Here is an 11603-nt window from a genome sequence, read left to right as displayed (position 1 = left end):
TTCTGGCTTTGCTCAATTCTTGTGGTCCCCCCCCCCCACCTTCTAGCGAGCTCCAGCCTCCCTTGAAAATCAGAGTGCTGGACCACAGCCTGCAGAGATCTGGCCAGGAGGCCTTGCTCTCTGTACAGCTTGCCTGGAAAACACTGGAAACAGAAGAGAGCAATTAGCTCCCCGTGCAGGTGTGAGACTTGGAGGACCAAAACTTTACTGTAGTGAGGGAACAGAGACAAAACGGAATCCATATTTATCCTCTAAGAACAATTTCTTTTAAATTGTGGGGAAGGCAAAAGGAGTCAGCCGTGAGGAGCATTTATCTGTGCAGCAACGTCTTTAGAAATAGTTCTTATCGGCATTTTTATGGAGTTTTCTCACTTTCTAAGTATACTGTTCACAGAAATATCCTAATGTGGCAACTTAATTGCAGAAAACTTATTACGGAAATTGCCTTTAAAAATACCGAATTAAAATCTGCCTTCTTGCTCCTGTTTGAAATTTTATTAGAAATACTTTTATTCCAATGACACCGGTAACATCTAAAGCTTGGCATGAAGTAGAGACAGACGCAGACAGTACATAGACAGGAGAGCTCCCCGCTCAGGTGCTACCTTTGGTTTGTATTTGTAGAGGGTGTGTGGATCGAGCTGGGACGATGCCTCTGGAACTAGCTAGGTGTTTTTTGGGCATAGGGAACAGGGCGTTTCTGGCATGGGTTTACATCACCATGGATGCAGCCGTTCTGTAAGCTGTCATCTGAACCTTGGGCGGAATGCAAGCAGGAGAAACTTGCTTCCTTATGTACAGTGCGTCAGCAGCGGAGCAGAACTATTTGCGGTTTCTTGGAGGCAGGTGTGCAGTGCTCATTCTTTGAAACAAGTTTTTTTTTTCAGTTGGCTAAATCCCTCCATGATTCCCTCAGACAACCAACCAGGAAATAAAATCCTAGGGAAAAACAGAAAAGGAAAGAATAGAATCTGTGAGACCAACCACAAGGCAGGACTCAGGAAAGATACAATATTCTGCTCTCGTCTGAGATGGGTCAAGATGAAAGTCATTTAAAGCCACCATAAAAAGAAGTAAAGGATGAAAAGTATAAAAACGTTCACAGATGAATCCAAAAGACATTTTTTTTTATTTCTTGTAAGCGATGGTGGATCTGAAAGGTCACTTCTATCTCTCTTAATTCATTCACATGTGGAAAAATAGTCCAAGAAATAAGACGAGCAGCACGATGAGGAAAGATGGCCGACAGTTATTTCCCAAGGGGAGAGGCTTATCTCCAGATATAACCTTCATTTCTCAGCAGTGATAAACTCCTGTGATGGGCTCTCCATCTCCTTTAATAACAGTGTGCAAAGCCGGACACTGAGTTATGGTGGGAAATGTACTGGGCCCTTTGTTCCCCAAGCCCATTAATTCTGACTGCCCCAAGATTGAGTTGGAAAATTCTGTGCAGAGGGCTCCCTCTGAAGCAGGCCTGGCCTTGTAGCTGTACAGTCTGGAATCGTAATGCTTCCTGGACTCGGTGCAGCCTCTTCTACTATTGGTTGAGCGCTGGCCATTGAAACTAGCTAAGACTTGGGCATACCTGGATGCAATTCCTTGGGTTGCCTCCAGGGGGCGCCTCCAGGCCCATCACAGACAACTCACAGAGGCCAGGTTGTCTGGTTAATGACCCCACATGCTAAAATTCTCCTCCTCATTCACCCGGTAAGCAGCATCTCTCCTGCACTTCCTACAAACTCCTGTCAACAAACTGGGAAGGGAGATTTGAACCCACAGCTCAGTCCAATCTGACAGGTGAGCTGTGATGTTAAGCTACAAGACCCAGGGATGGCTTAGTGTGGAGAGCACTTGCCTAGCAAGCCCAAGGTCCCAGGTTCAATCAGGCATGGTGGCACACACATGAGGATCAAGCCACTCAAGGTCATCCTAGCTACATATTAGCACTGAAGCCAGCCTTACTCATTGCCGTAGAAATACTGCTTTCTTTGCGTGTTTGACAGGGGCCTCTTGCTCAGTTATATGGTCGCAGAAGCAAACTCAGTAACTTTGAAACAAGGGATCCCTCATTTTAATCTAACACAGGACCCACAAATGATGTCTCTGAAACTGCTGAAGGGTGATGTTGGAGCTGAGTGGGCCCTGGGACCCTCTGTGTGTGTGTGGGGGGGAGGTAATTCCTTAATTAGATTATTTTTGTAATTTAATAAAATGTAAAGCGGTGGCATTAAATTAATACACTAAAACAAAGCCTGACTGTACAGAGTGGGATACAACGCACTTAATATTGATGAGTACGATAAATATTTTATGGAGACAGGCCAGACTCATCTCTCACTGTCTATCCTATCTTTTTGTAACAGCCTTTGGAACTGAGCTGCTTGCTCTACAAACTCAGTCATGCTTGGCTTCTCGATGCTCACCCCACCTAGCCACTTCAGATGAGAAGGAGATATTTATTTACCGTTTAACCTCCGTCTATTTTTGAAAATCTTCCTAGAGACTCTCAGTGGTGAAAAAGAAGAGGTTTGTATACTGCAGGTTTGGGGGTATCTGTTGCTGGCTTTGTTGTGGACTGGGTCGGTACCCACTAAAGACCCTTTGTTTTGGGATCAGAAGATGACTCAGTTAGTAGAGATTGCCTCGTGAGCACGAGCACCTGAATTTGGTCCCTTGGAGCCTGCATAAAACAAGCCAGATTGGTGACACACATCTGTAATCTAAGGATGGGAGAGGCAGACAGGTACCTGGGGCGCAGTGTCCAGTCAGAGTAGCCTATTGGTGACTCCTAGGTCATCGACAACAGTCTCAAATAATAAATTGTACGATGCCTGAGGAATGACTGCTAAAGTCCTCCTGTGACCATTACACGCATATGCACATATGCCACCCCCCACATGCACACATGCAAATACACACACACAATAATATTTGTACACTGTGAAAATATATTGCTGTAATTTGGTTTAATAAAGAACTGGACTGTACCGTGTAGTCTTTCTGATAGCCGCCTGTCTCAGCCCCCAAATAATACACAAAACGCTATATTAATCATGGAGCTGTGGGCCGTTTGCTTGGTTTCTTATTGGCTAGCTCTGACTTAATTATTAATCCTTAACTGCTAGTCTGAGTATTTCCAGGTAGTCTTCTCTTACCGGAGAAAGGGTCCGGACTTCTTATTCCTCTGGCGTCCTACATCGTGACTGACTGTGCCTCTGTTTCCCAGAATCCTCCTCGACTCCTAGTCCCACCTATCTTGCTTCCCTATTGGCCAACAGTGCTTTATTCATCAACCAATAAGACAACAAATACATAGAAGGACTTCCCCCATCACTGGACGACCAATAGCTAGGCAGGAGGTATAGGAAGGACTTCCTGGCAGAGACAGAATTGAGAGGAAGAAGATTCTAGGCATGCAGAAGACTGCCAGGGAGACCCTGAAGAGGTCGGGCATATGATACAGAGTGGAGGTAACGAGTCACGTGGTAGAGCATAGATTAATAAAAGCAGGTTAGTTTAAGTTATAAGAGCTAGTGGGACATGCCTAAGCTAATGGCCAAGCTTTCACAATAAGTCTCGCAGGGCGGTGGTGGCACACGCCTTTAATCCCAGCACTCGGGAGGCAGAGGCAGGCGGATCTCTGTGAGTTCGAGGCCGGGCTGGACCGACAGCCTCCAAAACAATACAGAGAAACCCTGTCTCATAAAACCAAAAAAAAAAAGTCTCTATGTCTTTATTTGTGGGCTGGTGGTTCAGAGGAAAAATGTACTATTACACACACACACACACACACACACACACACACATCATTTTTTTTTTAAAATCATGCTCCAGTTGTTGTTTTCTAGAAGTGCCCACAGAATTCCCAGCCATGGATTTATTACGGAAAAAGACACAGATGAAGGTCGGCCAATAGAAGAAGCGCACTTGGTGGTGTCCTGAAGAGATGGACATAGGCTCCCCGTGCTCCCCCACAGAGCCTGGACTTGTGGCTCTTTGTGTACCTGCCACTTTCCTATGTGACAATGTGCAGGGATCATTCCCAGCCAGGAGGCTTTGTGTCACGTGCTCTGCGTGTGGCTGACCTTCAGTCTCTGGCATTCATTCTAGACTGGAGCTCACACCTGCAGGGAAGAAAGAGTTTCTTCCTCTGCCCTCCTGCGTTCACTGCCTGAGCATTCTGCAAATTAAATGACAGGAAAACTAATTAATAGGAGAAATAGCAGGTTTAATTTACACGTATTGGCATGGGAGTTTCCAAAGAATCGTGACACAAAAAGGCAGTCAAGCTTAGTCCCTATATGCAATCTTACTTTTAAAGTTACTTATTTTGTTTCACAGGCATGGGCGTTTGGCCCATGTCTGTGTACTGTGTGTGTGCCTGGTGACCATGGAGGCTGGAAGAGGGTGTCTGATCGCCTGGAATGGAGTTACAGTTGGTTGTGAGCCACCATGTGGGTGCTAGAACTGAAGCCCAGGCTCTTAACTGCTGAGCAGCCTCTCCTCTCCCTGCTAATAGACTACTTTAAAGCAGAGAAAAGGAAGAGGCTCTTTGCTTCTGGAGAAGAAGGGGTGAGTTTCTGGAAGAAGGGGAGAAAACATGTGGCAGGCAGGGATTGTTTAACAAGGCCTGTTGTGACTATAACAGTCCTTAGTCTTTGGGGGTAGCTCCTTCTTGGTCTGTTAGAGGTAGCTCTCTTTAGAAATGGACATAGATGTCGTGGTTTTGGACAGAAAGGAGGCCAGTGAGCTCATTGCCTTGAACCTCAAACAATCCTGATGATAGAGAGGCATATTTTGAGCTTCTATCTATGGGTCTCTAGCAAGTTTGTTGTCTCTAGCATCCCCAGAGGTCAGAACTGCATCACTTTAATCCATGCTAGACGGTGGCCCAGCATGGAACCACCAGCAAAGAGACTCCTGTGAGCCAGAACATTCTAGATCCTCTCCAGGGGGTAAGGTCAAAGGCCAGTCTTGTCTATGGAGAACTTCATTCTCAAAAAAAATATGATAACCTTCCAATATTTACCATTCAATTCAAGATTACAAAACTATTAACACCAATCACAGCCAATACCATTGTCTCTGACAGGGGAATAAAGAGTCTGCTGAGGAATGTCATGAGCCACTTACCAAACATGGGCATTATCAGAAGTTAAGTTTTGAAGATGAAGATAATAAATGAGGATAGAAAGACAGGAAATTGAGGAGACCTGGGGTGAGTTAGGTTGCAGTAGCTCACCCACTGAGAGTCAATAATTCAGTACAGTTAGCAACATTTGCTTTGGAGGTGGCTGACAAAGACACAACCTTCCTTTTACGTAGAGATTATTTTCAAGCAAGAATGTTAAAATAGCAAGGAACCATGCTCAAGGCTTGCATGCACATGACCTTGAAGCATGCTCTCAACTCCCTTCAAAGTCACAAATATGCAGTTTTCTGGGAATTTCACGAACAAAGCTATTAACTTTATTTGTAGTTTTTTTTTTTTTAATGGGGTCTAACTGTCCTGTGCACCCTCTGTGAGCTGTGTCTTTACCTTGACAGCTGCGACGCTATCTGGAGAACCACCCTACCTCTCATTTACACAAAGGAAGGGAAGGAGAGAGAGACTGAGTGGGAGGGAAGACGGGGTGGGGGGTTGGGGGGGTATGCAAAAATCCTGCAAACAATGTCACTCCAGATGTCACATACGTGGCCTCTCCCTTATGTGTGTGCATATTACTCTTTCCTGAGTACCTCTTATTTTGTCTATGCTAAAAATCTCTTAACAAACTCAAGGTCTGCTTCATACTGAGATTCTTTTCCACGTTGGAGAATCCCACTTTGCCTCTGAAAAGATCTCTTCAAGCTACCGCTGTGCCTGGGTTTCCCTCTTACCCTACTGCTAATAACAAATGCTCAAAGTTTATAATTTTTAAAGTCTCCTTATTATATTTTTAAGCTCTTGTTCTTATTTACAGACGGTTTCCACATCCTGTAGAGTACCACCATGAGGCGCTCTCCTTGTCTCTGTGTAGGGCTGCCTCCTTTGTAGCACAAGGTGGACGTGAGTGAGCATAATAGTACTATGACCAGGAATTTTTTCATCTTTGACTTTGAGATACTTCTTTCTGATGGTCAAGTGGTTACAAGAGCCATTGAGAATGTGTTACAGGCCATGACAACACTGGGCCAAATGTCTGATAAATTACCCCAAAATGCAAACAAAGTTTGTACAGAGCTCATGAACCCGACCCAAGAGTTTTACCTAAGGATCTCACTCTTCATGCAACCTGGTTCTGTGTGACTCTGGATTTAATTTTAAGTGTAAATTTATACAATGGCATTTCAGTGCTTCTGACATTTTGTGTAAATTGTGGAGGGTGTATGAGAAACTAAAAGTAGCATTTTGATTTATAAGTGTAAGATAAAAAAATGTATGCATGTAACACTTGCCTCGTGTGAAAACAGTGTTCTTTTCTGTTGTGCATAATGATCTCAGTGTATGTTCTGAGACAGGGAATGTTTACTTGTAATGTGGCAGCAGTTTCAAAGGCAGAGACTCCAGTCAGTCTTTTCGCTGATGGGGTTCCCAGGTATGACTCCTCAGTACACTGGGCCTCACCTGCTGAAGGTACAGAAGGGTCTCTCCACTTTGCCTGAAGCTGGTCACAAGACTGTTCTCGTCAGAGACAATCAGGTTTAAAGAGGAAGGTTTATTTTTGTCTCACATTTTCCCAGGTTGCAGCTCCCAGTCAGTGGACACCACTGCTTTGGACCAGTCGTGGTGAGGAGTGTGTGGAGGGACAAAAACCCTCACCTTATAGAAGAAACAAAAGAGAAGAGAGACTAGGGGCCACTCCTCCTTAAGGGAATGCCCCCCCATTGACTTCACACCTCCTCTCTAGACCTAGCCTCCTAAAGGTTCCTTCCCCTTCAGATACAACCACCACACACTGGGGGAACAAATCTCACAGCACAGAACCGTGCTGAGCTGTCACTGAACATGCCACAGAAGCAATGAGGCCAGCATTTAAGAGGTGGCAGGGGTGTCTGTCTCCAAACATGGAGACTCTAGAATGAACCTGACTGGATTAGTGTGGGGAGCAGAGGAGGCCCTGCATATGTGAGTGAGTGTGCATGGTTTGACATGGGCACCGCCTGTTGAGGGTCCCAAAGCCTCAGACCCAAGGGAAATGGCAAAGCCTTCCCTCCCTATCCGAATGTGAATGTTGACCATGTGTGCAGAAAATGACCCGCATAGCTTTCTCCCCCCAGATATTTATGGGCTGCTGGCTGCTCCCCTCCAGAGTCTGTTCTAATGAGATTAGCTAAACCTGTCTCCTTGTTCAGCTGTATATAATAATCCCAACTCTTGTTAGGTTGTGTGCAATAACCCTGCCTTCTTGTTCAACTCTGTCTATCTGTCTATCTACCATCTATATCTATCTATCATCTCTATATCTATCTGTCTATCTATCTGGGGAATGGTCCTCTGTATATATTTATCTTATTGGTTGATGAATTAAACACTGTTGGCCAATAGGGAAGCAAGATAGGTGAGACTAGGAGATGAGGAGGATTCTGGGAAACAAAGGCAGATCAATCACCATGTAGGATATAAGAGGAGTAACAGGTCCACATTCTTTTTCTGGTAAGATAAGACCACGTGGGAATACTTAGATTAATAGAAGTGGGTTAATAATTAAGACAGAGCTAGCCAATAAAAAGCCCAAGCCAATAGCCAACAGTATTATAATTAATATAAGTCTTGTATGTTTATTTGGGGGCTCCAGGGCGGCTGCGGAACCAGGTGGGAACTCCGTGACATACATACATCTGTCTGTCTGTCTGTCTGTCTGTCTATCTATCTATCTATCTATCTATCTATCTATCATCACTGAGCTTCCAGGGGGCAGAGGCTTCTCTATCTGATTCCAACTTTTCTGTGTGTCCCTGTGTCTGTCTTTTCTTCATTCCCTCACTGCTCCAATCAGATCAAGTTCTTGGAGCTGTGCCAGGATGCGGCAGATCAGCCTTGCCAAGTTTCCCTGGTTACTACTGTCATCTCACACCATCCATCCTATCATGATCCTAGCCCGTGATCTTCCATTCCCCAGCAAACTGAATAAAACAAACAAATGAACACAAACGAAAAACCACCAGGGTGGGGACATTTAAGAGGGGTTCAGAGGTTAAGAGCACTCACTGGCTGCTCTTCCAAGGACCAGAGTTTGATTTCCAGCAACACATAGCAGCTCGCAACTACCTGTAACTCAAGTTCCAGGGGATCTGACGCCCTCTTCTGGCATTTGTTGGCACTACATGCATGTGGTGCACTGACATTCTTCAGGCAAAACTCATCTATTCACATAAAATACAATGAAAAAAAAATACCAGGTTCAACTGTCTTTGGGTCTTCATTTCTGATAATCTCCTGGGTCTTTCAAGTCATATATTACATCAGTTTATGGCCTTTTCTTGTTAATCTGCCAATCTTCTATGTGGACCCAGATAAGAGCCAAAAAGGACAGGAGGAGAAAGGTATTTTCCTTTCTTCTAACATGCCATAAATGCAGTGTCCACACACTTGCTTTTGTCTCGTAGGTGCAGGGTGACGACGTTTGCTGTCTAAGGGATGAAATACTGAGATGGCAGATGTTTTTGACACGTGCTCCTGTTTGCTTTGTGAAGCTGTCATAGCACAGCCGCAAGGATGGAAAGGGAAGCCAGTTCACCTCCACGTAAAGCCCGTTTAATCTCCTGGGGATGCAGCCTCTGCGGCCACCAGTCCGAGACCCAGGAAGACCACAGTTAACCACCGCAGACATGTGACATCCCAGACTGTTTTCACTTGCCTGGCTAGGTACTGGGCAAGTTGGGGAGCACAGGCTGCCTGTTGCTTATAGGATTGTCTTGAAGAAGAGATAATATTCAAATTACTCGACATTAAAAATTATTATTTGAAAGTATAGTTGTCAGCCATTTTGCTAAATTTCTGCCTTTGTAACATGGTACTTGATCCCCTGTATATGACCTGTCTGATCAGGGAGAATTGTTAGGATGGAAAGTCAGAGTGGAGGACTGTATTCGAGGAAAAACAAATTATCGAATGGTACTTGTTAAAACACAGTCAGGCTGACTTTACTCAGGATAATGGTGACAGGCATAGAACCATGGCAACAAGATCTTACTGTGGGAAGAGGGATCGGGCTCAACCCTGAAGACAACTGGGAGGCAAGTGGGAATCGATATTCAGGAGCTGTGTGTGTGTCCGCGTGCGTGTACACGCTCGTGCGCTCGGTGTCAGAGGATGGGGTATTGCTAAAATACCATATCAGAGTTAAGAAGGCGTTGGTTCTCTGAATGCAAAATGTAATGTACCCCCATTGTTTGAATGCTTGGTGCTGTTCCTACAGATTGTGACACCTCTAAGAGGTGGAGCCATGCTGGAGGAAGTGGGCCAGTGGGGGCGGGCCTTCCTGTTTGCTATCCCACTTGTGCTCCCTGCTCTCCTTGGATGCAGGCAGGATCTTGCCGCCTTCCTTTTCACCTCACTGACTTTTCAGCCATGATGGGCTGCCTCTCCCCCAATTGTGAGCCCATTTTAAATCTTTCCTCCCTCATGTTGCATCTCCCAGGCATTTTTTTGTTGTTGTTACAGCACCAAGAAAAGTAACAGTTATAAAAAAGTTTCTGGCTGAACTGATCCACCAGGATAGTTCTGTAGTCGGGTGGTTAGGCATTTCTGAACGAACTTAGAGCTTCATTTAAAACTGGGTTTTTTAGGGCAGTGCATGTCATCTAGGGTTCTAGGATAAGCTTATGAGGCCTCAATGAGGTTTGGTAAAGCCAACGTAGATAATTTGAAATCGGTTTTATTAAAATATTGACTTACCTTTTGATTTGTCTCTGGCATTCAGGAATCCTGTTTCCAAGAGGTGTATGAAATGACTCTGCCTGAGCCTCAGGGGCACTTCTGGGATTGTTTGTTTTAGATCGCTCGGGGAGGACACAGATCTCCGGGAAGGTAGTATTCCTGCAATTGCCAAGATCTTAACAATAGTTGGAGACTAAGTAGCAAGATATTGAATCTAATTTCCTCTTGGGCCCCTTTGTTAGCTGAGTGTTTTGTGCCCCGAGAGAGGAGCAGCCGTCTTGATGGCAGCTGCTCTCTGACACCAACACTGTATGGCAAGGAGCAGGATTGGGTCAGGAAATGATGAGGCTCCAGGAGAATCTTCCTACAGGTGTTCCTGGGCTCACAATATGTATTGTGAACAATGTGTTGGGCATTGGAGATGTCATACATCGAAACACATTTTAATACTTCCAACCTGTGAAGCTTAACCCGAACACCACAGTGTCAGTGGCCCTTCCGGGAGCTTCAGGAATACCAAACCCAACCCTCGAAGTGTGTTTTCTGTGCAACGGATGGCTTTCACACCACTGCCAAACTGGAAGGCTCTAGGCTGAACCTTGTAGGTTAGGGACCATCTTGATCCTGAATGAACTCCAAACCCATCCTTTTGAAGCAAAGATAGTGAAAATGTCACTGAACCCAGCGGGTAGTCTGAGCTTCCCGAATGATTCTCCCCTCTCCCTGGAGTCTCAACTCAGGTCACCCTCCAGCAGGATCATCATCACTGACAGCTGATTTTGCTTCACCCGAAAACCCAGACTGCCAAGAGAGGGCAAATGTACCTCTTCTGGGGGTGGCAGGAATGCAGTGAGGAAGTGAATTGTCATAGAATCCATTCTCGGAGTCACTCTCCTGGGTTGAGGGTATTGTGCTCCTGTTTATCACACACTGACCTATCACCAGTGACCATTTCCACAGGGCACTGTTAACTGTTCTGCTGTTCTAGAGAGCCAGTTATGGTCAGGAAATGTCCCTCTTGTATTGTTTACCGCTCCCAACACACAGTCAACCTCTCTCTGACACACAGAGCCTACCACACACACCAGCCAGTTTCACTCACAGGCAAAAAGCCCCTCACATAATACACATACTGTCTCTCACCCACAGATACAAGTCAGTCTCTCTCACACATGCTCTGTCTCTTTCTGTCTCTGTCTCTGTCTCTTTCTCTCTCTCTCTCTCTGTCTCTCAGAACCGCACTCGAACACACATATGCGGGTGTGTGGGGGGGAGGGTTGAGTAGTTTTATGCCTCTTCCCTGCCTTTGCACAGTGTGTACCAGGTAAATCCATTTTTTTAAATTACTATGGAGGAAGTGAAAAAGACACAGGTGTGTGGGGTTTGGCTAGGGCACCCACTGAGAGTCAGATGTTCTGGGAAAGCTGTCACTACGACTCAGGATTTCAACTTTGCTTCTCTCTCACCAATTTTAATTCATCAAGGAAAACCAACAATAAATAAAATAGAGGCGAAATGGGTCGGGTCTTGGACTGTGTCCCTGTTAGTCTGGGAACTGCCGAATTAAGTGCTCGGGTGTTAAAAATTAAGGAGGCATAGGAAAGCACAAAGAGCAAATTCTCCTTTACGTTTCAAATTTCTTTTAAGTTTCTTACTGGTTGTTGTTTGCTTCAATGGTGACTTTATTTTGGTCTGGATGTACAAGATCTCAGTTAACTTCAGAAATAAAGCCACGTCAATC

At 45.1% G+C, this 11603-nt stretch overlaps 1 long non-coding RNA gene across 1 annotated transcript; it reads right to left on the bottom strand.

Moving 5' to 3' along the window:
* Positions 1-287: 287 nt before the first annotated feature.
* On the bottom strand, positions 288-10904 carry LOC110341405. The gene is made up of 3 exons (XR_002383340.2): positions 10687-10904; positions 9881-10021; positions 288-939 (listed from the first exon to the last, which is right to left on the bottom strand). It is a non-coding gene; the product is annotated as an uncharacterized LOC110341405 (long non-coding RNA).
* Between the last annotated feature and the right edge of the window lie 699 nt (positions 10905-11603).

Source organism: Mesocricetus auratus, unplaced genomic scaffold, assembly GCF_017639785.1.
Source record: "Mesocricetus auratus isolate SY011 unplaced genomic scaffold, BCM_Maur_2.0 Super-Scaffold_100001, whole genome shotgun sequence".
Taxonomy (NCBI): domain Eukaryota; kingdom Metazoa; phylum Chordata; class Mammalia; order Rodentia; family Cricetidae; genus Mesocricetus; species Mesocricetus auratus.
Note: the sequence above shows the minus strand (reverse complement) of the source record. Positions and strands in the feature narration are given on the sequence as shown.